Source organism: Heptranchias perlo, chromosome 7 (genome assembly GCF_035084215.1).
Source record: "Heptranchias perlo isolate sHepPer1 chromosome 7, sHepPer1.hap1, whole genome shotgun sequence".
In the NCBI taxonomy this organism is placed as follows: domain Eukaryota; kingdom Metazoa; phylum Chordata; class Chondrichthyes; order Hexanchiformes; family Hexanchidae; genus Heptranchias; species Heptranchias perlo.
Window position 1 is genome coordinate 91,526,337 of NC_090331.1, and position 26,683 is coordinate 91,553,019.

At 42.0% G+C, this 26,683-nt stretch overlaps 1 protein-coding gene across 1 annotated transcript in view; it reads left to right on the plus strand.

Annotated features, from left to right (window-relative positions):
• bard1 (BRCA1 associated RING domain 1) overlaps positions 1-26,683 on the plus strand; it is a 172,254-nt gene that overhangs the window by 96,041 nt on the left and 49,530 nt on the right. The window lies entirely within an intron of this gene.

The following is a 26,683-nucleotide window of genomic DNA, read 5'->3' on the forward strand; positions in this document are numbered from 1 at the left end:
ATATTCAGTGTACTGGGACGTACTGTTCTCCGTGGCTAATCTGTCTGAACACCAACGACACCTTTTGATTGGTGTGATGGTGTCCCATCCTAATATAAGATATGCGATTTGAGAACCTTTCACTCATTCACCTGACGAAGGAGATAATCTCCAAAAGCTTGTGATTTTAAAATAAATTTGTTGGACTATAACCTGGTGTTGTAAGAACCAATATCTACTATAAGCCCACTCACTCCCACAGCTACCTTGATTACACTTCATCCCATCCCGCTTCCTGTAAAGATTTTATTTCCCTTCTCCTAGTTTCTCCATCTCTGTCACTCTGCTCTGACGATGCCACCTTCCACACTAGTGCTTCCAATGTCTTACTTTTTCCTCAACCGAGGATTCCCCCCCACTGTAGTTGACAGGGCCCTCGACCGTGTCAGTCCCGTTTCCCGCACTTCTGCCCTCACCCTTTCCCTCCACTCCCAGAACCAAGATAGGGGTCCCCTTTGTCCTCACCTTCCACCCCATCAGCCTCCACATTCAACGTATCTTAATCCGCCATTTCCGCCACCTCCAGCGCGATCCCACCACCACACACATCTTCCCCTCCCCTCCCCTCCCCTTACAGCATTCTGAAGGAACCGCTCCCTCCGCAACACCCTAGTCCACTCTTCTTCACCCCCAACATCCGCCCTCCTCCACACGGCACCTTCCCGTGCGAGCGCAAGAGATGCAACACCTGCCCTTTCACCTCCTTCCTTCCCACTGTCCAGAGCACCGCACACTACCTCCAGCTGAAACAGCAATTTACTTGTACTTCTTTCAATTTAGTATACTGTATTCGCTGCTCACATGCGGTCTCCTCTACAGTGGGGAGACCAAACGCAGATTGGGTGATCGCTTTGCTGAACACCTGTTCAGTCCGCAAGCGTGACCCTGGCCTGCCGGTCACTTACCATTTTAATTCCCCGTCCCACTCCCACTCTGACCTCTCTGTCTTTGGCCTCTTCCACTGTTCCAATGAAGCTCAATGAAAGCTCGAGGAAGAGCACCTCATCTTTCGTTTAGGCACTTTATAACTTTCTGGACTCAACACTGATTTCAGTAACTTCAGATTATAGCCACTGCTCCCATTTTTTCGTGATGTGGAGATGCCGGTGATGGACTGGGGTAGACAATTGTAAACAATTTTGCAACACCATGTTATAGTCCAACAATTTTATTTGAAATTCACAAGCTTTCAGAGGCTTCCTCCTTCCTCAGGTGAATGTTGTGGAAATGAAATCCTCGAACCCTTTGCATTTATAAATCACAGAACAATACCTGGTGATTACAGAGAGTCTTTCCAACTGCCCGTTGCCAAGGCAATCACAGTGTGCAGACAGAGAGGTGTTACCTACAAGGCCACCGAATATACAAACAACCAAAAAAAAACAGAGAGCGAGGCAGAAACATAGAAACATCCGGAAGGAAGAGAAAGACAGCAAATGGCCCGTTATATTAAAAACAGATAACGTTTGTTCGCTGGTGGGGTTACGTGTAGCGTGACATGAACCCAAGATCCCGGTTGAGGCCGTCCTCATGGGTGCGGAACTTGGCTATCAATTTCTGCTCGACGATTTTGCGTTGTCGTGTGTCTCGAAGGCCGCCTTGGAGTATGCTTACCCGAAGGTCGGTGGCTGAATGTCCTTGACTGCTGAAGTGTTCCCCGACTGGGAGGGAACCCTCCTGTCTGGCGATTGTTGCGCGGTGTCCGTTGTCGCAGCGTCTGCATGGTCTCGCCAATGTACCATGCTTTGGGGCATCCTTTCCTGCAACGTATGAGGTAGACAACGTTGGCCGAGTCACAGGAGTATGAACCATGCAGCTGGTGGGTGGTGTCTGTGTCGATGATCTGGCATGTCTTGCAGAGGTTACCGTGGCAGGGTTGTGTGGTGTCGTGGACGCTGTTCTCCTGAAAGCTGGGTAATTTGCTGCGAACGATGGTCTGTTTGAGGTTGGGTGGCTGTTTAAAGGTGAGTAGTGGAGGTGTGGGGATGGCCATAGCGAGGTGTTCGTCGTCATTGTTGACATGTTGAAGGCTGCGGAGAACATGGCGTAGTTTCTCCGCTCCGGGGAAGTACTGGACGACGAAGGGTACCCATTTTTTTGGACAGCAGGTGCTGGTAATGGTTCTGATCTTGCCATTTCCAGCTCCAATAGACCCATCTTTTGTTCCTTTACTCTTCCCATCACCACCCTTGTTGCCTTGCACCATCATCTCTTTTGTCATTTAATCACTCCTGTCCCCCACCCTATCATAGATCTTCCCTTTTGTTCTTTCCTTCCCTCACCACCCCCGACCCCCGACCTTCTCTGGCTCTGTACTTGCTTAAAAACTACTTAATCTTCAACTTTTTCCAGTTCTGATGACTCGTTGTAGCTTTCACTCCCTGGTTTTGACTCTTCGCAGCTTGTCAACGATGCTGTGATCTGATTTTCAAGGGGAGAGAGCAATCCTCTCATTGACCACATAGGTTCTAGGTTTATGGGAATTAATGCTGGTCTCTTTTCAGGTTCCCATTAGAGGAAGTTCCCACAGTAAAGACCGTGGTAAATTTGTGGGCCAGTATAAATCTATGGAGTGGCGAGCACCGTTCGTTCTCCGCTTGGAGCAATTTCCGGCCCAGCATTTACTCATCTGTTCTCTCTACAGATGCTGAGTGTTTCCAGCATTTTCTTTGTGTTTCTGTATCTGACCAGTTTCATTCCACAGACTTATGGTCCCAATATGATGAGCCAGTGTCCTGCAGAGTACCCGATCATTTCTGCATGTGTTTCTTTTTATAACCTTCAATCCCTTTTTGTACTCCAATATTTGTCCAGCTTCTTTAAGGATGGAAAGTCCAGTGCTTAAAAGAATTAAATATAACTGCATGTAGTTCGATCTAAATGCACCCTATTATAGTTAAAAGTTTTTTTGTTGAATTTATGCCATCAGAAGTGTCAGTATGGAGCACTGCAAGACCTTTTACACCCAGTGTAGATATTGAGCTTTCCAATTCGGATTTAGCTCAACTGGATGCAGAGTAAATCTGCCTTAACCCTAACCTCAAGCAAGCATTCTTCCTGCCTCAGTATGTTTTTCTACACTCTGTCTACAATCTCTGTGTGAGGATCCCAATTTAGTGCCAACATGTTTTGTGCTGTAACCCCACACCCCAAGCTTATTTTCTTTCTGACTATAGAGTTGAATGGACAGTCTGCTAACCATCCGTGCCATCCAGTCCCCTCAGCCTGCTATATTTAAGGGCTAGAATGTGGACCTTGATATATATAGGGAATTGCCATCCAGCAAGTTGGGGGAAGGGAGGGTATGATGGGAAGCTTACCCTGCCTTAGAAAATGTACAGAAATGGTTGCACTGAAAAAGATGGCAACCAGCATTCTTTGATTTAAAATGAATATTTGATAAGATTACTGTTTGCATAAACTATTTCATTAATACCATTTAATGTTCTTTTTTTAAAATTTAGCATTATTTCTTATAATAAAAAGCAATTGGATATTTAAATTGGGCGTAGAATTTGCCAGCAAGTGACTCAACAACTACAACTTGCATTTATATAGCATCTTTAACGTAGTAAAATTTCCCACGGTGCTTCACACGAGCATAATCAAACAAAATTTGACTGAAATTGTATCTTGATTAAGCTGCAATTGTTATTAGAATGGCTCTTCCACTTGAGTGGTGTTGCTTATTAAAAAATGTAGAATTTACTGACATTTGGGCTTCATACTGCGCAGGCACTAAGGAGGACCAAAAACATGCATGTTGTAATGGAAGCAGTGTATATGTTAGAAACAGCTAACACCGCAGTGATTTCAGTACTGTAATCTAATCCCTGGCTTCAATTGGTAGTGAGCCTGCCTCTAATAGTTGATCATTTGAACCCCCTCAAAGATTGGGTTCCAGTAGTCCCTCCACAGTATCAATTATTCTCTCTGTGTAATGTCACTCATTAGTATTTATGACTGGTTTCCCATCTGAAAACATTTTGAACAATTGCTTTCCACTTTTTTGGGGAGACAGCCTGCAGATGAAAATGGGCCATTATTTGCAGTTGCAGGGCATCTAACGCCGTCTGTCGTTAGTTAGACTTGCCCTTGCACATTATGGTTTTTACATTTTTTCCATGGCAAGTTGCTGAAAGTGCGAGCTGATAACGTTACAGCGAGGGAAACGGGCATCGGGGACCTGAGTGAACAGGGCAAGCATCTGTGTATCTCCTTAATCAGATTGAAGGATTGTGAAATTAACAGCGCAAGGACTGAGAAAGAAGTATAAATTCGAGTGGGTGGATTCAATGTCAAATCAGGTACAGAAAGAGAAATAAAGAGAGGGAAAGAAAGATTGGATTAAGAAAGAGAAAAGGAGACAGAAAGGAAAAGTAAATTTTAAAAAAAAATTTGACATTTTACATTTTTTAAATCTCCAATAACATTTAAAACCTGAAGGAATGATACGCCACAATTGTAATAGTTAATTTTCAGATCCAGAGAGGTTAACTGGTAGTAATTAACACTTGTCGTTAAAAGGGTACTTAGACTGAAATGGACAAGACTTAACTTTCTGCGGTGAGTTTAGTTCATATCTACCGGGCAAATACAGGAACTTCACGTCGTTCAATGTATTTTAATGGTGAGGCAGTCAGTGAAATGTTGTTTTCACGAAGCTAACGGCAGAGCGACGCAACTCGGACTGCAACTTTTGAATTTCCACGTTTAACCACACATCTGCCTTGCCTGAAGTTGCTGTACCATTTACGCATTAATAACGGCGAACGCCATTAGCCTCATCATTATTTTGACAGCTAATTCTGGCCCAATGCTTTTTTGAGTGGAGAGCCAAGGAGAGTTGATGCAGGATGAAAAGGCACGTTCACAAATGCTCATTGTGCCCAGAAGGTGAAACAACAATGTCGTTCCGTTAAACGATCTGACAAAATATATACATTTCCCTGAATGTACAGTAGTGTAGAAAATGGCCCATTAAAATGATTTAAGTGTACTCTGAAAATTGTTCTGGTTTTCGAAAGTTGAAAATCAATTGCAAATTCTCTGGCAAATAGCCCTTTAAGTGCTTTTAACAGCTTGCTTTTAAATACACCTACCATCATTTATTTCTTAGAGAATGTCTCCATGGAGGTTTGCAGGAAAAGCTATAGTTCCCAGGTAGAAAGCAAATTTACTCACGCTGACTTTACTTTAATCTATCCGAGCAGACAGTGCAATCACGCAGTGTTGAACACAATATTTGCCAGAAATCTGGTTCAGAAATGGGTTAATAAAGCTTTGGGCTGTCAGTATTGAAAACCTGCCATTTACTCCCACTTGTGGCTTTGAAATCGTCCAGTTTCCTAATCTTATTTCTTACTGGAAAAAAACTGATCTTGTAACTTATCACAACAAATCTTTCAATATGACATGTGCATATTATACCATATAAATAGGACCACATTAACGTGCTCCCTATTATCTCTAAGAGATTGCAAGAGTTGAATTTATTATCCTTCCCTCTCCTCCCAGGGCCATACATGTTTTTTGGTGGCTAATCAATATCATTACTATAAAAAGGAACAAACAGCAAGGACGAGTTCATGGGTGTGAGCTTCTTCCATAAAGCCCACTTAGTTTGTTTGCTTTCAACAGCTGCATGTCTTAAGCCACATGTTGTTTCTCATTTCAGTCATTTTTTGTCACTGTTGCTTATTGAACCAAAACAAACAGAGTTCATCTAATCATGTGAATTTATTTTTGCGGATCGAGGTGAGGAAACAAAGTGTTGTAGAATGGAACACCCCCACATTTTGCACCAAACTCCGATGTAGGACACTGTCAGTCCAGTGCGCAATTTAAATACAATTCAGATCCTTCTCTGTTGTCCCAACAATGAGGCTGAACTCCAGTCTTAAGTGCACACTATCTAGCTACGGGCAGTTTATTTTTTATGTACTTGAACCCATTAAGACTATCCAACCTCTCTTTGCTTATCATAGAATACAGCACAGAAACAGGCCATTTGTTCATCAAGTCGTTACTGATGTTTTTTTCCACTGGCTACCTAATCCCACTTTTCTCACTTCCAATTCCCTTTTAATGTTCCTTTTTTAAAAAGCAACTATTTATTTACCTTTTGAAAGTATTTATGGACTCTGCTTCAACAACTGTGGCAGTGAATTTCATACCTAAACACTCCCTGTGTAACCAATTTTTTCTAGGCTTCCCTTTATTTATTTTTGTGATCTTATATTAGTGTTCTCTCATTACTGCTTCACTGACCCGTGGAAATGATCCATCACTATTTATCGTTTCGAGCAACTATTCTGGTCACCCTTAGCCTTCTCAGCTCTAGTTTAAAAAAAAGAAGCCCTAACTTCTTGGGTTACAGTTATGAAGAGAAACTTGTTATTCACAAATACAAATAGTACAAACAGTTGTTCAAGAACAAGTGAAAGGGAAAAGTGTAGAGCAGCGGAAAGAAAGTGTACTTTAGGCACGACGGATAAAATAAAAACCAGAAGGCGTAAGGGGATTATCCCAGCATCACAGCTATGGCAGGGGGTTCGAAACCTGAGCAGGGAGACAGAGGAAAGCGTGTCAGGAAGGGACAGAAGGTATGGAGTAAAAGGTAAAGTGTTAAATAAGGAAAAAGCAGGAACTAAATGTCACAAAACATATTTGGAAGTTCTTTATCTGAATGCATGTAGCATTCGTAACAAAATGGACGAGTTAACGGCACAAATAACTACGTATGGGTATGATCTTGTGGCCATTACAGAAACATGGCTGCAGGGTGACAACGACTGGGAATTAAATATGCCAGGGTATTTAACAATCAAGAAGGACAGGCAGGAAGGAAGGGGAGGTGGGGTGGCTATGTTAATAAAGGAAGGAATCACTAATACAGAGAAATGATATTGGGACAAAGGATCAGGATAATGAAACAGTTTGGGTAGAGATAAGGAATAATAAGGGGGGAAAAAACACTAGTGGGCGTAGTATATAGGCCTCCTAATAGTTGCAACTCTGCTGGAAGAAGTATTAATTAGGAAATAGTCAGGGCATGTAATAAGGGAACAGCTATAATTATGGGGGATTTTAACTATCATATTAACTGGACAAATCAAATTGGGCAGGGCAGCCTTGAGGAAGAGTTTATTGAGTGTATTCGGGATGGATTTCTTGAGCAGTATGTAACTGATTGTACAAGGGGGCAGGCAAGCTTGGACCTGGTCCTGTGTAATGAGCCAGGATTAATTAATAACGTCCTAGTTAAGGATCCCCTTGGAATGAGTGACCATAACATGGTTACATTCCATATCCAATTAGAGGGTGAGAAGGTTGGTTCTCAAGAAAGCGTACTGAGCTTGAATAAAGGAGACTATGATGGTATGAGAGCGGAATTGATTAAAGTGGACTGGGAAAATAGATTAAAGGGTAAGAGGGTACATGAGCAGTGGTGTTCATTTCAGGAGTTATTTTACAACTTTCAAAAAAAAAATATTCCACTGAGGGGAAAAAGGGTATAAAAGAAATGACAGCCATCCGTGGCTAAGTAAAGAAATTAAGGATATTATCCGACTAAAAACAAGGACATAAATGGTAGCCAAACTTAGTGGGAGGATAGAAGATTGGGAAGTCTTCAAAAGACAGCAAAAAGTAACTAAAGGATTGATTAAGAAAGGGAAGATAGATTATGAAAATAAATTAGCAAAAAATATAAAAACAGATAGCAAGAGTTTCTATAGTTATATAAAAAGAAAAAGGGTGGCTAAGGCAAACGTAGGTCCCTTAGAGGATGAGACCGGGAAATTAATGGTGGGAAACATGGAGATGGCAAAAATGCTGAACAAATATTTTGTTTCAGTCTTTACGGTAGAGGACACTAAGAATATCCCAACACTGGACAAACAAGGGGCTCTGGGGGGGGAGGAGCTAAATACAATTAAAATCACTAAGGAATTGGTACTCAGTAAATTAATGGGACTCAAGGGGGATAAATCCCCTGGACCTGATGGCTTACATCCTAGGGTCTTGAGGGAAGTGGCAGTAGGGATTGTGGATGCTTTGGTAATAATTTTCCAAACTTCTCTGGACTCGGCAAAGGTCCCAGCAGATTGGAAAACTGCTAATGTAACACCCTTATTTAAAAAGGGTAGTAGGCAGAAGGCTGGAAATTATAGACCAGTTAGCCTAACATCTGTGGTGGGTAAAATTTTGGAGTCTATTATTAAGGAGACAGTAGCGGAACATTTGGATAAACATAATTTAATAGGACAAAGTCAGCATGGCTTTACGAAGGGGAAGTCATAGAATCATAGAATCATAGAAGTTACAACATGGAAACAGGCCCTTCGGCCCAACATGTCCATGTCGCCCAGTTTATACCACTAAGCTAGTCCCAATTGCCTGCACTTGGCCCATATCCCTCGATACCCATCTTACCCATGTAACTGTCCAAATGCTTTTTAAAAGACAAAATTGTACCAGCCTCTACTACTGCCTCTGGCAGCTCGTTCCAGACACTCACCACCCTTTGAGTGAAAAAATTGCCCCTCTGGACCCTTTTGTATCTCTCCCCTCTCACCTTAAATCTGTGCCCCCTCGTTATAGACTCCCCTACCTTTGGGAAAAGATTTTGACTATCGACCTTATCTATGCCCTTCATTATTTTATAGACTTCTATAAGATCATCCCTTAACCTCCTACTCTCCAGGGAAAAAAGTCCCAGTCTGTCTAACCTCTCCCTGTAAGTCAAACCATCAAGTCCCGGTAGCATCCTAGTAAATCTTTTCTGCACTCTTTCTAGTTTAATAATATCCTTTCTATAATAGGGTGACCAGAACTGTACACAGTACTCCAAGTGTGGCCTCACCAATGCCCTGTACAACTTCAACAAGACATCCCAACTCCTGCATTCAATGTTCTGACCAATGAAACCAAGCATGCTGAATGCCTTCTTCACCACCCTATCCACCTGTGACTCCACTTTCAAGGAGCTATGAATCTGTACTCCCAGATCTCTTTGTTCTATAACTCTCCCCAACGCCCTACCATTAACGGAGTAGGTCCTGGCCCAATTCGATCTACCAAAATGCATCACCTCACATTTATCTAAATTAAACTCCATCTGCCATTCATCGGCCCACTGGCCCAATTTATCAAGATCCCGTTGCAATCCTAGATAACCTTCTTCACTGTCCACAATGCCACCAATCTTGGTGTCATCTGCAAACTTACTAACCATGCCTCCTAAATTCTCATCCAAATCATTAATATAAATAACAAATAACAGCGGACCCAGCACCGATCCCTGAGGCACACCGCTGGACACAGGCATCCAGTTTGAAAAACAACCCTCTACAACCACCCTCTGTCTTCTGTCGTCAAGCCAATTTTGTATCCAATTGGCTACCTCACCTTGGATCCCATGAGATTTAACCTTATGTAACAACCTACCATGCGGTACCTTGTCAAATGCTTTGCTGAAGTCCATGTAGACCACGTCTACTGCACAGCCCTCATCTATCTTCTTGGTTACCCCTTCAAAAAACTCAATCAAATTCGTGAGACATGATTTTCCTCTCACAAAACCATGCTGACTGTTCCTAATTAGTCCCTGCCTCTCCAAATGCCTGTAGATCCTGTCCCTCAGAATACCCTCTAACAACTTACCCACTACAGATGTCAGGCTCACTGGTCTGTAGTTCCCAGGCTTTTCCCTGCCGCCCTTCTTAAACAAAGGCACAACATTTGCTCCCCTCCAATCTTCAGGCACCTCACCTGTAGCGGTGGATGATTCAAATATCTCTGCTAGGGGACCCGCAATTTCCTCCCTAACCTCCCATAACGTCCTGGGATACATTTCATCAGGTCCCGGAGATTTATCTACCTTGATGCGCGTTAAGACTTCCAGCACCTCCCTCTCTGTAATATGTACACTCTGACATGTCTGACAAATTTGCTTGGGTTCTTTGAGGACATAACGTACAGGGTGGATAAAGGGGAACCAGTGGACGTAGTGTATTTAGACTTCCAGAAGGCATTCGACAAGGTGCCACATAAAAGATTATTGCTCAAGATAAAGAATCACCGGATTGGGGGTAATATTCTGGCATGGGTGGAGGATTGGTTATCTAACAGGAAGCAGAGAGTTGGGATAAATGGTTCATTCTCGGACTGGCAACCAGTAGCCAGTGGTGTTCCGCAGGGGTCGGTGTTGGGTCCCCAACTCTTTACAATCTATATAACGATTTGGAGAAGGGGACCGAGTGTAACATATCAAAGTTTGCAGATGATACAAAGATGGGAGGGAAAGTGGAGAGTGAGGAGGACATAATAAACCTACAAGGGGATATAGACAGGCTGGGTGAGTGGGCGGAGATTTGGCAGATGCAATACAGTATTGGAAAATGTGAGGTTGTGCACTTTGGCAGGAAAAATCAGAGAGCAAGTTTTTATCTTAATGGCGAGAAACTGGAAAGTACTGCAGTACAAAGGGATCTGGGGGTCCTAGTGCAAGAAAATCAAAAAGTTAGTATGCAGGTGCAGCAGGTGATCAAGAAGGCCAACGGAATGTTGGCTTTTATTGCTAGGGGGATAGAATATAAAAACAGGGAGGTATTGCTGCTGTTGTATAAGGTATTGGTGAGACCGCACCTGGAATACTGCATACAGTTTTGGTCTCCATACTTAAGAAAAGACATACTTGCTCTCGAGGCAGTACAAAGAAGGTTCACTCGGTTAATTCCGGGGATGAGGGGGCGGACATATGAGGAGAGGTTGAGTAGATTGGGACTCTACTCATTGGAGTTGAGAAGAATGAGAGGCGATCTTATTGAAACATATAAGATTGTGAAGGGGCTTGATCGGGTGGATGCGGTAAGGATGTTCCCAAGGATGGGTGAAACTAGAACGAGGGGGCATAATCTTAGAATAAGGGGCTGCTCTTTCAAAACTGAGATGAGGGGAAACTTCTTCACTCAGAGGGTGGTAGGTCTGTGGAATTTGCTGCCCCAGGAAGCTGTGGAAGCTACATCATTGAATAAATTTAAAACAGAAATAGACAGTTTCCTAGAAGTAAAGGGAATTAGGGGTTACGGGGAGCAGGCAGGAAATTGGACATTAATTTAGATTTGAGGTTAGGATCAGATCAGCCATGATCTTATTGAATGGCGGAGCAGGCTCGAGGGGCCGATTGGCCTACTCCTCCTCCTATTTCTTATGTTCTTATTCCTGCTAACATCCCGATGAATCTAGCTTGCACCTTTTCAATTGCTTTTATATCCTTCCAATAAAGAGGGTATTCAAAACTGTAATCCAACTGCTGCCTAAATAAGATCATGTAATGGTTCGCACTACCTCCTTTGTTTTCTATTCTATGCCACTAGATAGAAAACCAAGGATTCTGCTTGCCCTTTAAGGTCTCGTCAAGTTGCGCTGTCACCTTTTAATGACAGGTGTACCTACACACACCAAGGTCCCTCTGTTCCTTTATTCCATTTGAAATGTTCCCTTTCTCTTTTCTTAGTTCCAAAATATATTACTTCACATTTTTCTACATTAAACTACCCCTGCCACCTATCTGCCCATCCTTCTAGCCTGTGTCCTGCAGCTTTCCATAAAGTGGTCATAATTTGCCTTACCACCAATTTGGTGCCAGCAATAAATTTCAATGTTGTTCCTTCAATTCCCACGTCCAGATCATTTATAATTATGTAGAAAATATAAGAGTGACCCCAACACAGACCCCTGTTGAACACCATTTTCCATATTTCAGTCTGAGAAATTTCATTTTACCCCAATCCCCTTTTTTTCTTTTTCTTCTATCCATCTGGCTTCATTGCCCTTAATTCCATATGCCATTATCTTTGCCAAAGGGTTCTTCGCAAATGTTTTTGAAAATCTATATAAACCACATCCACTTAGTTTCCTTTATCCTCTGTCGTTTCTTGAAACAATTCTGTAAGCTTGGTTAAGTACGATCTGCCATTTAGAAATCCTGCTGCTGATTAGTTCATGGTTCTCCAAGTGTTTAGTCATTTCATCTCACATACTGAACTCTAATAGTTTAAAGAAAGAGAAGGAACTTGCATTTATGTAGTGTCTTTCACAACCTCAGGATATCCCAAAGTGCTTCACAGACAATGGAGTACTTTTGTGATCAAACTGGCCTATAATTTTCTAACTTAATCCTGCAACCTTTTTTGAAGAGAGGAATCACATTTTCCACCCTGCAATCTTTTGGCACACTTTTGGTTTCCACAGAAGTTTGGAAAATTATAGTCTTTACAGTTTCTGACTGGATCCTTGGATGTAAATTGTAAGGTTTGGTGCTCTGTTTTTATAGAATAGTTAAGAAATTAGCTGAATGCCACTGTTGTGTCAGGGTGGGGTGTGAAGTGCTGAGGCTGCCTACTTCTTTGAAAAGTGCCACGGGATCTTTCACACTTAAACTGAGGCCCCGTCTGCCCTCTCAGGTAATATCTCATCCAAAAGACAAATGTTGGACTGATCTTGGACTCCAAGTTTGTCACCCAAATGATGGGATGTACCTCTGGGTAGGGTAGTTGAGGCAAAAGCCCAGGCTAATTTAAGGGACAGTTGGATGCTAGGATGGGGAACTGTAAGGCATTTCTGAATGGATGAGCTAAGAATGGTCCCCTCATTTTCATTTATCTTTTGGTACTGTAAAATAAAAATTAAAAGCTTTGAATGCTGGAAACCGGAAATAAAAGCAGAAAATACTGGAGCTGCACAGCAGGTCTGTCAGCATTTGTAAGAGTTTGACGTTTCGGATGTGATGAAGGGCCTTTCATGGTGCTGATTGATTGATTTTGTTTAGGATCTTCAAACAGCTGAGGCTTCGATTCCGTCAGCCTGAACTGGACTTGAACCCAGAGCTGAGTTTAAAATGATCAATGGAATTACTCCGTGCACCATTCCATCATGTGACTTGGATCATGTTTGTCACTTTTGCAGCCTAAAAGTCTTGAACGCTAGAATTCTTCCCACCCTGATAGCACGACTGATGCAAATGGACTTGGGCTCCCTTTGTCATTTATTTTATGTGCCACACTCTGATCCTTTTTATTTGAACATCCACTACCAGTCAAGTCTGCAGCACTGTTGGGAGCATAGCAGGACCACATATTGTGTTTGTTGTGAAATCTTTGCTAGTGCTAACTAGCCCAGTGGGAGAGAAATAGCATGTTAATCAGATAATATGGCAGTTAGTTTGCCTGAATATCTGTTCAACAATTATGTCCTATATTAATTTAACAAGACTATTTATATCTGATAAAACTGCTCTCGCATAGACAAAAATTTTGGTACAAATATGTGTGCTAGATAGAAGCATCATTCCTATGCTGTTTTTTTGCTTCTTTGCTCAAGGAAAGTTTACAAAGGACTCATGGGGTATGGCAGAGATACTAATTGAGTACTTTGCATCGATCTTTACTCTTGAACATAATACTTGACTATCAGAATTGAATGATGTTAACAATAAAACGTAATATTAAAATAAATGAACATAATGTTTTAGATAGCATTAGGAACCTTAAAATAGATAGGGCAGCCGGTCTGGATGATATCAGACTGAGGGTCTTCAGGGAGATGGGACAGGTGTTTTGCGATCCACTTGCCTTTATCTTTAATAGCTCACTGGAGTCTGGAACTGTTCCCTTAGACTGGAAGGAAGCTAATGTAGTTCCAGTCTATAAAAAGGAAGGATAAGGCAGATCCAGGGAACTGTAGGCCCATTAGCTTGATGTTTGTAATAGGGAAGATGCTTGAGGGGATCATTAGGGATGCAATATAAGACCACTTAGGCAGAGACATCCAACATGGCTTCAAAAAAAAGGGGTACTGTCTTACTAATTTGATTGTATATTTTGAAGAAGTCAGCAAGATAGTGGATGAGAAAAACCCAGTAGACATTGTTGACCTAGACTTCTAAAATTCTTTTGATAAGGTACCATGTAAGAGTCTTTTCTACAAGATTGAAGGCTCCGGTGGCAATGTACTGCGCTGAATTGAGAACTGGCTGGAAGCCCGCAGTCAGAAATTGGTTATAGATGGATTTGGATCTGTTTGGAGACCGGTCACCTGTGGTGTCCCGCAGAGATCGGTGTTGGGACTGTTGCTCTTTACTATTTTCATTAATGATCTGGATATAGGTGTTGGGGGAACAATCTGCAAGTCTGCAGATGATATCAAGATATGTGCCAGAGTCAGGACGGTAAAGAATGCTCGACTATTACAGGCAGATCGAGATGCGCTGGGGGATTGGGCTCGTGATTGGGCAAATGATGTCTAAGGTAGAAAAGTGCAGAGTTATGCATGTAGGCAGGGCGAATGCTACACATACGTACACCCTTTAGGGATAAGTACTAATGCCGGTGGAAAATAGGGATCTGGGCGTTTTAGTGCATAGATCCCGAAAGGTTCAAGGGCAATGCCGTGAAGCAGTATCTAGAGCAAATAGGGTGTATTTATAGTACAATTGACCAAAAGACAAAGCATACTATTTTGTTGAATTGTTTTTCTTATTGGTTTCATGGCCAATATGTATTATAATGTGCCTCAAAGATGTCAATTGCATTTTTTTCCTCCACTTTGACTCTGCCAATACATTTAGTTCATGTTTGGTGTGACTCTGGATGAATGCCACTGTCTTGCCTTTCATCATCTTTTAATATCTTAAGAACTCAGTGCTTTCTTGTTTCCTGTAGTTTATTTGAGTGCTAAGACCTTGGCCTGTATACCCTTCCCTCCTGCCCCACCACGACCTGCTCAAACCAGCACAAGTGGTTGACTCTTAGCTCCCATCTGAAGTGGCCTAGCAAGTTGTATCAAATTGCTACCAGTGGTTCAAGAAGGCGGCCCAACACCACCACCTCAGGGCAACTAGGGATGGGCAATAAATGCCAGTCTTGCTAGTGATGCCCACATTTTTTTTTATTCGTTCATGGGATGTGGGCGTCGCTGGCGAGGCCGGCATTTATTGCCCGTCCCTAATTGCCCTTGAGAAGGTGGTGGTGAGCCGCCTTCTTGAACCGCTGCAGTCCGTGTGGTGACGGTTCTCCCACAGTGCTGTTAGGAAGGGAGTTCCAGGATTTTGACCCAGCGACGACGAAGGAATGACGATATATTTCCAAGTCGGGATGGTGTGTGACTTGAAGGGGAACATGCAGGTGGTGTTGTTCCCATGTGCCTGCTGCTCTTGTCCTTCTAGGTGGTAGAGGTCACGGGTTTTGGAGGTGCTGTTGAGGAAGCCTTGGCGAGTTGCTGCAGTGCATCCTGTGGATGGTACACACTGCAGCCACTGTGCGCCGGTGGTGAAGGGAGTGAATGTTTAGGGTGGTGGATGGGGTGCCAATCAAGCGGGCTGCTTTATTTTGGATGGTGTTGAGCTTCTTGAGTGTTGTTGGAGTTGCACTCATCCAAGCAAGTGGAGAGTATTGCATCACACTCCTGACTTGTGCCTTGTAGATGGTGGAAAGGCTTTGGGGAGTCAGGAGGTGAGTCACTCGCCGTAGAATACCCAGCCTCTGACCTGCTCTCGTAGCCACAGTATTTATATGGCTGGTCCAGTTAAGTTTCTGGTCAATGGTGACCCCCAGGATGTTGATGGTGGGGGATTCGGCGATGGTAATGCCGTTGAATGTCAAGGGGAGGTGGTTAGACTCTCTCTTGTTGGAGATGGTCATTGCCTGGCACTTATCTGGCGCGAATGTTACTTGCCATTTATGAGCCCAAGCCTGGATGTTGTCCAGGTCTTGCTGCATGCGGGAACGGACTGCTTCATTATTTGAGGGGTTGCAAATGGAACTGAACACTGTGCAGTCATCAGCGAGCATTCCCATTTCTGACCTTGTGTTGGACGGAAGGTTATTGATGAAGCAGCTGAAGATGGTTGGGCCTAGGATACTGCCCTGAGGAACTCCTGCAGCAATGTCCTGGGGCTGAGATGATTGGCCTCCAACAACCACTACCATCTTCCTTTGTGCTAGGTATGACTCCAGCCACTGGAGAGTTTTCCCCCTGATTCCCATTGACTTCAATTTTACTAGGGCTGCTTGGTGCCACACTCAGTCAAATGCTGCCTTGATGTCAAGGGCAGTCACTCTCACCTCACCTCTGGAATTCAGCTCATCCGAAGAATGAACTAAAAAAAAGTTGCCAGTTGGGTTTTCCAAGCCTCATTAAACAAAGTGCTCCCGAAGCCCAGCAGAAAGGAAGTGGTGACACAAATGAGGGTGGATGATGATGCAATGTGATCCCTGAGATTTTTCCGTCATCCAGCCCCTCTTTGTCATCTGTGCTTAATGGTAGCACTCCTGCCTCTGAGTCAGGTGCTGGGTTCAAGTCCCACTCCAGAGACTTGAGCACATAATGCAGACTGACACTCCAGTACAGCACTGAGGGAGTGCTGCATTGTTGGAGGTGCCTTCTTTCAACTGAGCAATTAAATTCAGGCCCTATCTGCCCTCTCAGGTAGATGTAAAATATCCCATATTTCAGAGAAGAGCAAGGGAGTTCTCCCTGGTGTCCTGGCCAACATTTATCACTCAACCAATATCACTAAAAAATAGATTTTCTAATCATTATCACATTGCTGTTTGTGGAACCTCGCTGTGTGCAAATTGGCTGCTGCATTTCCTACATTATAATAGTGACTACGCTTCAAAAATACTTTGTTGGCTGTAAAGCACTTTGGGACATCCTGAGGTTGTGAAAGGCGCTATATAAATGCAAGTCGTCTTTCTTTCTCCGTACGTTATGCACAAGACCTGCTGGTAGGGAACAGGTAAGCCCAGCTGTCGGGTTTTAAAAAATAACGAAGGCTTCCAGTAGGCAGCAAACTCAAATTTATTTTTTCTAACCAAGATGAGATATTTATGTATAATTGAGAGTCTCATAGCATGAGAGGATTTTCTGTAATTTGGGGTTTGAACTTCAGGAATGTTATAACTAAGGCCTGAAATTTTGGTTCCAGAATGAGATGATTTATAGGACTCTCAACTATCTCTTAAAGGGGAATTTGCCTCTGGGCACCAGTGTGAGTCATTCCTCTGTACTTGGCCTTCCTGGAGGAGGAGCATAGGGATTGGAGAAGAATCCAACTGCATCAGAGGAGACTGAGGAGAATCAGGAGTTATCCAACTATCCAGACTAAACTGAGCACACAACTCTTATTTTCAATTATCCTGAGGAGCAGTGCTCCAAAAGATGCCCTCTGTGAGTTATGCAACATACTGGAACCAGACCTGAAATTATCTTCAACAGAGCAGTGCCATTCCTTGTTGAAGTGAAGGTGTCATCTGTACTGGCATTTTCTGCATTGGGTTCATTCCAGTCTCGTGCAGGGGTTCTCTGCAATATTTCGCACTCAGCTGTGCACAATTGCATCAGGCAGGTGATCCAATACATTACAGTAGTTATTTTTTATGAAAGGTAAGAGAGATTTTTGGAAAACTAGAAAGGTCTTAAAAATGCTGCAAGGGTTAACTGTCTGCCCTGTTCTAATTTAGATATCTGCTACATTGTTTGTTAAAGCTTCATTAAATCAGTAACTTGTAGCTTTTATTGCCTGCATATATAAAATGTAATCTTAGACCTGAGCGCCAAAAGATAGTGTTGCCCCATTCTACACAGCAGCAGATAATTCAGTCATGTAAGAGAATTTGCAGCTGCTCTGAGTTGCAGTGACCCATGTAAATGATGCTGATTTGCTCTTCCCCTTACTGCGTAAAAGTGCACACTTCACATGGGCCCTTTTAAACTAATTGCAAATAAGGTCTTTTGTAAATAGCCTAATTCAGATTCGTCCTGGTTTTCTGCCCCATTGTGCAACACAGTACATTCATCAGAGTGTAATCATTGCCTTCCAATGCATAACCAGTACTGCATCAGGGACCAGGTGCTGCCCAAACCTAGAGGAGATTGAATTCTATTCAGGTCATTGGTTCCAAGGTAAATGGGGTATTTAGTGGTGTTTTAACTCCTCTTATTTCAGACCCTGCTGTAGGAATAGCAAATGCTCAGCCATCTGTCTGCACGCACAATAACATGTTTCACCAATTAAAGAGTGAATGCTAATGAAGTCAACAAATTTATTATTCTCAAGAGGTGTTCATTAGAAAATGTACTTTATAAGAGAAAACAGTGAACCCGATAACCACAAAACTTCCTAATTCTTGGCAATCCAGATTGCCATATGGATTTTTTAAAAAACAAAAGAAAATGCACTGCACATCAGTCAGTATCTTTTTAAAAAAAAGAGACCAGTGTGAAAGTTGGTGGGGTGGCGGGGGGTGGATCTGCACCTGAAATGTTTAACCTAGTTCGTGTCCTTTTCCGAAGCCGAGTGAGTGTGCGTGTGCATGTCCACATTTACAACCATCACAATTTTCCACTGCAACAAAGCAACGGTTGACTCTGGGCAGCTGCCTACCAACGTTAATCACCATTACTAGCCTGGAGAACAAAAATGGAGCCGCCACATTGCAAGGAGAGCTGTTAGTGTTTTTGCAAGTGCCTCGAGTGAGTGCGTTGATGATGTATACTGAGTTCTGAGCCACTAGACAGTGGTAAATGAGCTGCAATTCCCCGGATGCCTTGCTATGGTTTAAACAATTACGTTTAATTTAAGTGGAAGGCATGAAGCATTTGGTAATGTGCCAAATCTCTGTTCATTAGCTGTTGAGGGGCTCTCAGCAACGTGAAACAGTGTTAAATTAATTATTATAATCAGAGCCAGAAAACCGCATGAGTCATTTAATAAGTTTTAACTGTTACAATAAATTTGAATGAAAAGCGTATGTCTGAATTTCAAGCCATGGCATATTAGTAATCTAATCAATGAAGCATGGAAGCTGTATAATACCCATTAAGCAGCTGAGCTCATCAGAGCTTACAGAATGTGTCAAAAAGTGTTGCCATGAGTCCAGCCTCCAATATGTATATACAAGCAGTAAAATAAGTGCATTTTTTGGTTAAAACATTGGTGGCCATTTTCAAGTGGATTTCCTTGCCAATTCACAGGACTCAATCTGCAAAAAATCAGCCCCAGATATAGAAAATGCTGGTGTTTGGCTGATTTTAAATTTATAAAAATAGAGTGCTTTCCAACCAGATCTCTATATGCTAAAGGAGGAAAAAAATGCCAGTGCCAGCATCTCCGACACTTTCTTTTATCTCATGATTAAAAATGAAGTTGGTCATTTCTATCCTGTAATTCCCACTTGTAACTTTCAACGCATTCATTGCTTCAAAATCCTTGTCAGCTCCCTACCTTGCCTCAGGCTATTCTTGCCATACCCTGAAGCAATGGTTACTTCCCTCTTATTTCCCTTGTGAATGACGAGTACCTTTCTGCAGTCTTTGTATTTATTGTATTTAGTACAAGTTTAGTCCATGTTTCAATTATGAGAAGAGGTTTCGTGAGAATTGTCTGGGCTTCTGAATTTGGAGCTGTTCAACCATTGTGTTGTGAATTTAGTTCAAACAATACATCAGTTTCAATTTCATCTTTTCCTTTCATCATTTTGAATATCTATTTGCTTTCTTCACAACTCAAGATCTGAATTTGAAAGATGCCCTAGTGTTTTAATGCGGTCATCTGAAATTATCATTCTGAAACTATTGCGCCCAAATATGGATACTGTATTCTGATCCAAAGCACGGTCAGCCTTGGCTTAGTGGTTGCCCTGCTGCCTCTGAGTCAGAAGGTTGTGGGTTCAAGTGTCACTCCGGGGACTTGAGCACATAATCTCGGCTGACATTCCAGTGCAGTACTGAGGGAATGCTGCACTGTCAGAGGTGCCGTCTTTCAGATGAGATGTTAAACTGACATCTGCCCTCTCAGGTGGACGTAAAAGATCCCACGGCACTATTCCCAGATGGACTGGCCATTATTTATCCCTCAACCAACATCACTTTAAAAAAAAAAACAGATTATCTAGTCATTTATCTCATTACTGTTTGTGGGACCTTGCTGTGCCCAAATTGGCTGCCGTGTTTCCTACACTACACCAGTAACTACACTTCAAAAGTACTTAATTGGTTGTAAAGTGCTTCTGATGCTTTGAAAGGCATTATATAAATGCAAGTTCTATCTCTTTCTTCTGGCCATTCACTCCAAGAAATGTATTTGCCTCATTGCTATATCACACTGTGGAAAACAATTCCCCTGTTGCTTTCCTGTTCCACTTTTGGCAATATCTTAACTCTACTTTGATCAGGTATTCTCTTCCATTTGCCAATATTGATGGCTATTTACCAATCATCTCTGCAATTAGGTTTTCCCTCCCATACCAGTCTGTCTCCTTTATTCCATCTAGTCATCTGCTTGATAATCCCTTTGTCAAGTTCATTGTGGATGAACAGTGGAATGATAGCTAACCTTTGTGGGTGTCACTGCTGTCTAGCATGAAAAATGTTCTTTCTATTGTGAAAATGCCCAATTGCTGTGTTTTTTCATGTATTAATTTCAACATAAGGAAATGTGCTGTCTGGTTAAGGAGAAATGGATAGAATGCCTATTATTTTTGTAGACCATTCCCCTTTCTATGCTTGATAAAATGTAATCTAACAGTTCTCATTTACACTGGTTCTGCAAAGCACAGGGAGATTGCTCTCTCATTTGGGTATTGTCCCTTGGGCCCTATGGTTAGCTTTAAAATCTGCCCTGAGTTCACTCGCAGGCACTGATTTCTAAATCAAATGATTCACTTTGTGCACATTTCACCCCAAATTGCACAGAAGGCTTCAGAACCTTGGAGATTATGAAATTCAGAATGCAGCAGCTTTCGTGGCTGAAGCCAAGAAACATGCAGAGCCAATCCACGAATCACTGCCTTTCCTCCCCATGAGGAAAGTGTTTCATATTTATTGTATAGCTGAATTCTCCTTCCTGCTGGAATTTCAGTTTGTTGTGTAGCTGTGGTAGGATCTTATTCAGCGGACAAAAAGCCCATCAGCGGTGAATATTTTATGGCTGTATTTTTTTTTTGCTCCTGATCTCTTGCCACCTCCATATTAGAACTGATGAGTGGCTTTCAGGGGACTTAGATGCTGCAGGACACAAACAGCTCCTGGTGGGAAAAAGTTTGGCCCAGCAAAGCTATGTTTGAAGTTTCCTGACCTGCATCATCAGATGGTAGCTCCCAAAGTGAATCATGTTGCTGATCCAATCACTTGTGTTGTGTTCTGGATACAAATGTAGAAAAGTATTACAGGAGAAAGCAGAATCCTCCCCCTTTTTTTTAAGGCTAAGCAGAAGGTTTTCATTAATATATTTGAAAAATACTGATATCTCACAGCCAATCAATATACAGTTCTACTATGGAGAAATGTTGGAATGGGGTATTTCAGAACTAAACAAAAATGTGCTAAGTTGGTGCGGGTTAGTAATGGAACTACAAACAACTGGATACTTGTCATACTTGTGCTTCGGATTATTTGAAAAGCAAAAGCTTGAATTTGTTTTCTCAGTATTGTTTTCCTTGCTGTTCTCAAATTAGTCGTCATGTAGTGACACTAAACAAAAGCAAAAAGCTTTCCTCTGGTTGGTATTTGTAGTGAAATCATAAACGCATTTATGACTACTAGAAATAACAAGGAGAGGAGATCTTCAGCTTGGCTCAGTGGTAGCAATCCCACCTCTGATTCAGAAGGTTTGTGGGTTCAAACTGCCACAGCAGGGCTTGAGCACAAATCTAAGCTGATGCTTCATTGCAATATAGAACGGATTCTGTATTTTCAGAGGTGCTGTCCTTTGGATGCGATATTTAAGATTCCCGTGGCACTGTCTGAAGAAGAGTGGAGAGCTCTCCCAGTGGCCTGGCCAGCATTCTTCCCTCAACCAACACCCCCAAAAGCAGATTCATTGTCCATTCATCTCCATGCAGTTTTTGGGACCTTCAGATTGTGACAAAAATAGCCAGACCTTCCTGAGCACAAAATGGGTGCCACCTGCATAGCAACGCTACTATACTACAAAGTATTTCAAATTTGTGAAACACTTTGGGATGTTCTGACAGATATGATAAGGAGCTATATATTCTTTCTTACACAAACGGCACTAGAAGAAATCATTGGCATATTTATTCTTAGCAAGCAGTTCTCTCTGAGCTCATTACAAATGATGAGCTTTTGGAACATTAACTTCATAGTTATAAGCAGATCCAGATACTGTGATAAACTGAAGCACAAGTATGATGAACATCTAGTTGTTTGCAATTCTACTATTACAGCATATGAACTTATTGCATTATTGTTTAGTTGCAAAATACCCTTTTCCAACATATTTCCATAGTATAATTGTATGAAGATTAGCTGTGAGATGTTAGCATTTTTTCACATGCATTTGTAGTTTTAATTAAGAAAAACATTCTGTTTAACCTTGTTAACTGGACTGTAGTCAATTTATAGCTTTAGTACAAGCATAGGACAGCAAAGGCTACTCTTAATTAGACCATTAGCACATTTCCATCTCAGATGAGTGGAGGTCAAATTCACAGGTCCCTAGTGGGCCCTTAAAAAGTCACACTGCTCATGTAGTGAATAGTAATGACACAGTTTAATGTCTTCAAGGATGTTGACTGTGGCAGAAATCTGTGACCAAGAACTCAGGATGATGTGGCTTGTATATGGATAAATATAAAATGTGTAATCCTAGTCAGTTTTAGCAGTGAAGTCACCTGATGCGTGAATAAATTTAAAAATGCAAGCCAGGATAGGAGCAATGTGGGAATGCTTCTGAAAATAACTTTCATTGAAGTTGACCCTCATTCAAATGAACTCCATTATAAAATAGCCTGCCATGCTAAACTTGTTTGCCAAGTTGTGGTCAAAGCTCTTCATAGTTCAACCATGGTAACAAAAGGAGCTGAGGCCAAAGGTAGCTCCCCAACTCCCCCAGCAGAGTTCATCTAACTCAACAGAGACCAGAGATGGAACATAGGGCACTGTTGATCTGTATGGATCAGTATCACACTAAGCCTTTCTGGTATGGTAGTTTGGTGGTTATTTGTGACAGAGGTTGTGAGTTCAATTCCCACCATGGCAACTTGTGAAATTGAGTTCAACAAATCTGGTAATTTGTGGGCTAGCACCAGAAAAAAGTATCCATGAAAGCTGCTTGATTGTCGTAAAAAGCCAACTGGTTCACATATGTCCTTCAGGAAAGGGAACTTGGTCTGGCCTGCCGGGGACTCTAGTCGCATACTACATGGTCGACTCCTAATGCCCGCTGAAGTGGCGTAACAAGCCACTCAGTTGTACAAACTAGGAATGGGCAATGAATGTGGCCTTGCCAGCATCGCCTACATCCTACAAGCAAGCCTTTCAGGAGCTCAAACAATACATATCAAATGTACAAGTTTAAGAAAAGAAGTCATCATCTGCAACTTTTTTAAAAAATGCATTGAGTAGCATCTATGCTATTATCCTATAGGAAAAATTGCATCTGTGAAATACTCAGTGCTGGAATGCACTGGCTGAAAGGGCGGTGGAAGCAGATTCAATAATAACTTTTTCAAAAGGGAATTGGATAAATAATTGAAGTGGAAAAATTTGCAGGACTATGGGGAAAGAGCAAGGAAGTGGGACTAATTGAATAGTTCTTTCAAAGAGCCGGCACAGGCACGATGGGCTGAATAGCCTCCTTCTATGCTGTATCATTCTATGACCCAAGATTGGAAGAAAAAAAAGAACCAGAGGGAAATGTGGAGTAATTTCTTACACAGAGAGTTATGATTTGGAATCCTCTGCCTGAAGGGGTGGTGGAAGCAGATTCAATAATAACCTTCAAAAAGAAATTGGATACATACTTGAAAAGGAAAAAATTGCAGGGCTATGGGGAAAGAGCAGGGGAGTGGGACTAATTGGATAGCTCTTTCAAAGAGCCAGCATGGGCACGATGGGCTGAATGGCCTCTGTCTGTGCTGTAAGATTCTATGACACTAGAAAATCTGCTCAGCATTTGTCACAGTTAAAGGGAACCTAGAATGAAAGTTTCACACAGCTTCCAATACACTTCACTGCAAAACAAGTGGCGGCACAGTTTTCTAATAACTTGGGAACCGTACAAAATATCTGTTGCACAGAAGTATTATGTAGTTTTTTCTCTTGAATAGCAAGGGACCTTAAACAATATGTGTGATATCCAAAGCCATACTGTATTATGATTAGATCACAATGTCTGGAAAAACTCACCAGAGAAACAAATTGGAAATGACGCATGTGCACTTTATCACCACTTGTACATGTTAGTTTAGATCCTATACTTTCAAGCCAACGGGTGTAGTTCCATGAGAGTAGGAAAGCAATTAGCCCAATTCATTTTTAAAAGGGAAATCTTAAAGCATTGGCAGAATGTAATTACCACACTTTTTTAAAAAAAGTACTTGCTTTTTGTGTGCTCATCAAGGCGATGCACGTTAGTGTTGGGGAATGGAACACTTTCCATTTACAATGTTAGCTAGCAAGGGGGCAAGGATGGAAAGTTAGGTGGTCAGCATTGGCATGGCCCTAGGGAGGCCTACATACCTGCCTCAGTTGGGTAGTGGTGTGTAGTACACGGACCTACATGATGGGAGGAAATGCATTTTGAAGTTGTGATGGGGAGGATTAAAATATTGATTAGAAAGGCAAGCACAGAAGTAACCACTACCTTGCATATTTGTGAGTCAAAACGAGCACTGCATGGAACAAGATCTAAATTCAAAATAAATCTCATGATGACTCAGTCCAGTGTGACAAGTATGTTGGTGTGCTGACACCCTGTGGCCCAGTAATGTAGGACATGGCTTCTCCCCTGCGGTTCTCTGTGCTGAGCTTCTACCTTAACCCACCTTTCTTGGTGTGCGTGGAGGCACGGAAGGATCAAGTGTAAATCAAGTCGCAGTTGGCTAGTTGAAGCATAGGAGAATTCTGAATAGGTTGTTTGCTTGGTATGATGATGATGATGATGATGATGCATGGTGCCAGGGACTAAGAGAGGTAGGAGTAGAAGGTTTCTTACTGAACAGGTAACCATTAGGTTCCCCCACTGGCTCAGCTGCCAAAGCATTCAGGCCAAAAGTTTTCAAGTTCTACTCCCAATCGATGCTGAGTTAGCTGTCTTCGGGGTGTCAGTAGGATTGCTACAATTGGTGTCGGGGCCCGTGGGCTAGGGAAAGGAAATGAACCAGGGTTCCTTCTGACCACTTCCATGAATCCTGTTGGAGGAGAACAGATTCTGGCTTGGCTGTGAGATCCTGCCATTTAATAGGCTCACATATTAAGAATGTCACTTCGAGGAGGTACTTAATGATGACTGATGCCCATGGTACTACAAGTGACATGTACATGTCAGGCACTTTTTTAAAAAAAACATTTAAGGACCAAAATTTTTTGCAACATTAAGCCAGGTTTCAGTGTAAGCCTCCTGTGAGATCTCTTATGTTCTGGAGAAGGTTTGTATTCTGTAATGACACTAAGACACCCTCAGTAAGTTTTCGTGCTGTTATATTACTATTTTCACTTCAGTGTAGAATGATCTCAGATGTATATTCTTACAAAACCAGCAATATACCTTAGCAATCAGATTGGCAATCTCACTCCTGAGCACACTTAACACAAGAGGTGTGGGACCACTTCAGGAGGTTTTTTCACACCACCTGGGGTTTGCACTCTGAAGCCACATTTTAAAAGGTTCCCATGCATGCACTTAGCCTCCTTAGTCACTGGGCCGAGTGTGATGCACAACGGTTTAACATATTTCTGCCAACTGTACACACTAGACAGGTACCTTTTGTGAAACCAGTGCCTGTAACATAATACCATTATAAGTGTCCAGTCAGGTTTTACATAGACTGTATAGCACAGAAGCAGGCCATTCGGCCTAACTGGTTTATGCTCCACATAAGCCTCCTCCCACTCTACTTCATCTAACTCTTATCAGCATACCCTTCTATTCCTTTGTCCTTCATGTACTTATCTAACTTCCCCTTAAATGCATCTGTGCTATTCACCTCAACTGCCCCTTGTTCCACATTTTAAACACTCTGGGAAAGAAGTTTCTCCTGAATTCCCTATTGAATTTATTAGTGACTATCTTATATTTAAAGCCGCTAGTTTTGGTCTCTCCCAAAAGTGAAAATATCTTCTCTACGTCTAGCCTATTGAACCCTTTCACAAATAGTGCCAAACTTGACTGAGTTTTCTTTCATCCGACTGCCAGCCGTGTTCAATACTAATTAAGTTAAAGCTGCCTAACTTAATGTACTGATTAGCACTGAAAAACAATGTCCAGAAATACCATTTCGTTAGATTTCAACCAACTGCATAAGTTACTTACAGCGATGTGTTTTGGAAAAAAACATGTGTGATTACTAAAATTTGCACAGTACTAAATGCATGTTCAAAAATGGCAGAAACCTATTTTGTGTCAAATGAATTGTATTTGCACTCGATTTTGAAAATCCTGGCCTTTTAGTTTGCAATAACATTTCCGTGTTTGTGCTGGACACACTTTTTCCCAATGAGATTTTAAGTGCTTTTGTAAATCCTCATTGGGATCACTGTTTTACAATGTGAAGATATCCTGAGTAGACTGAGAAATGTTGGAGTAGAATTAGGATCTTTTTATATTTGGGTTTCT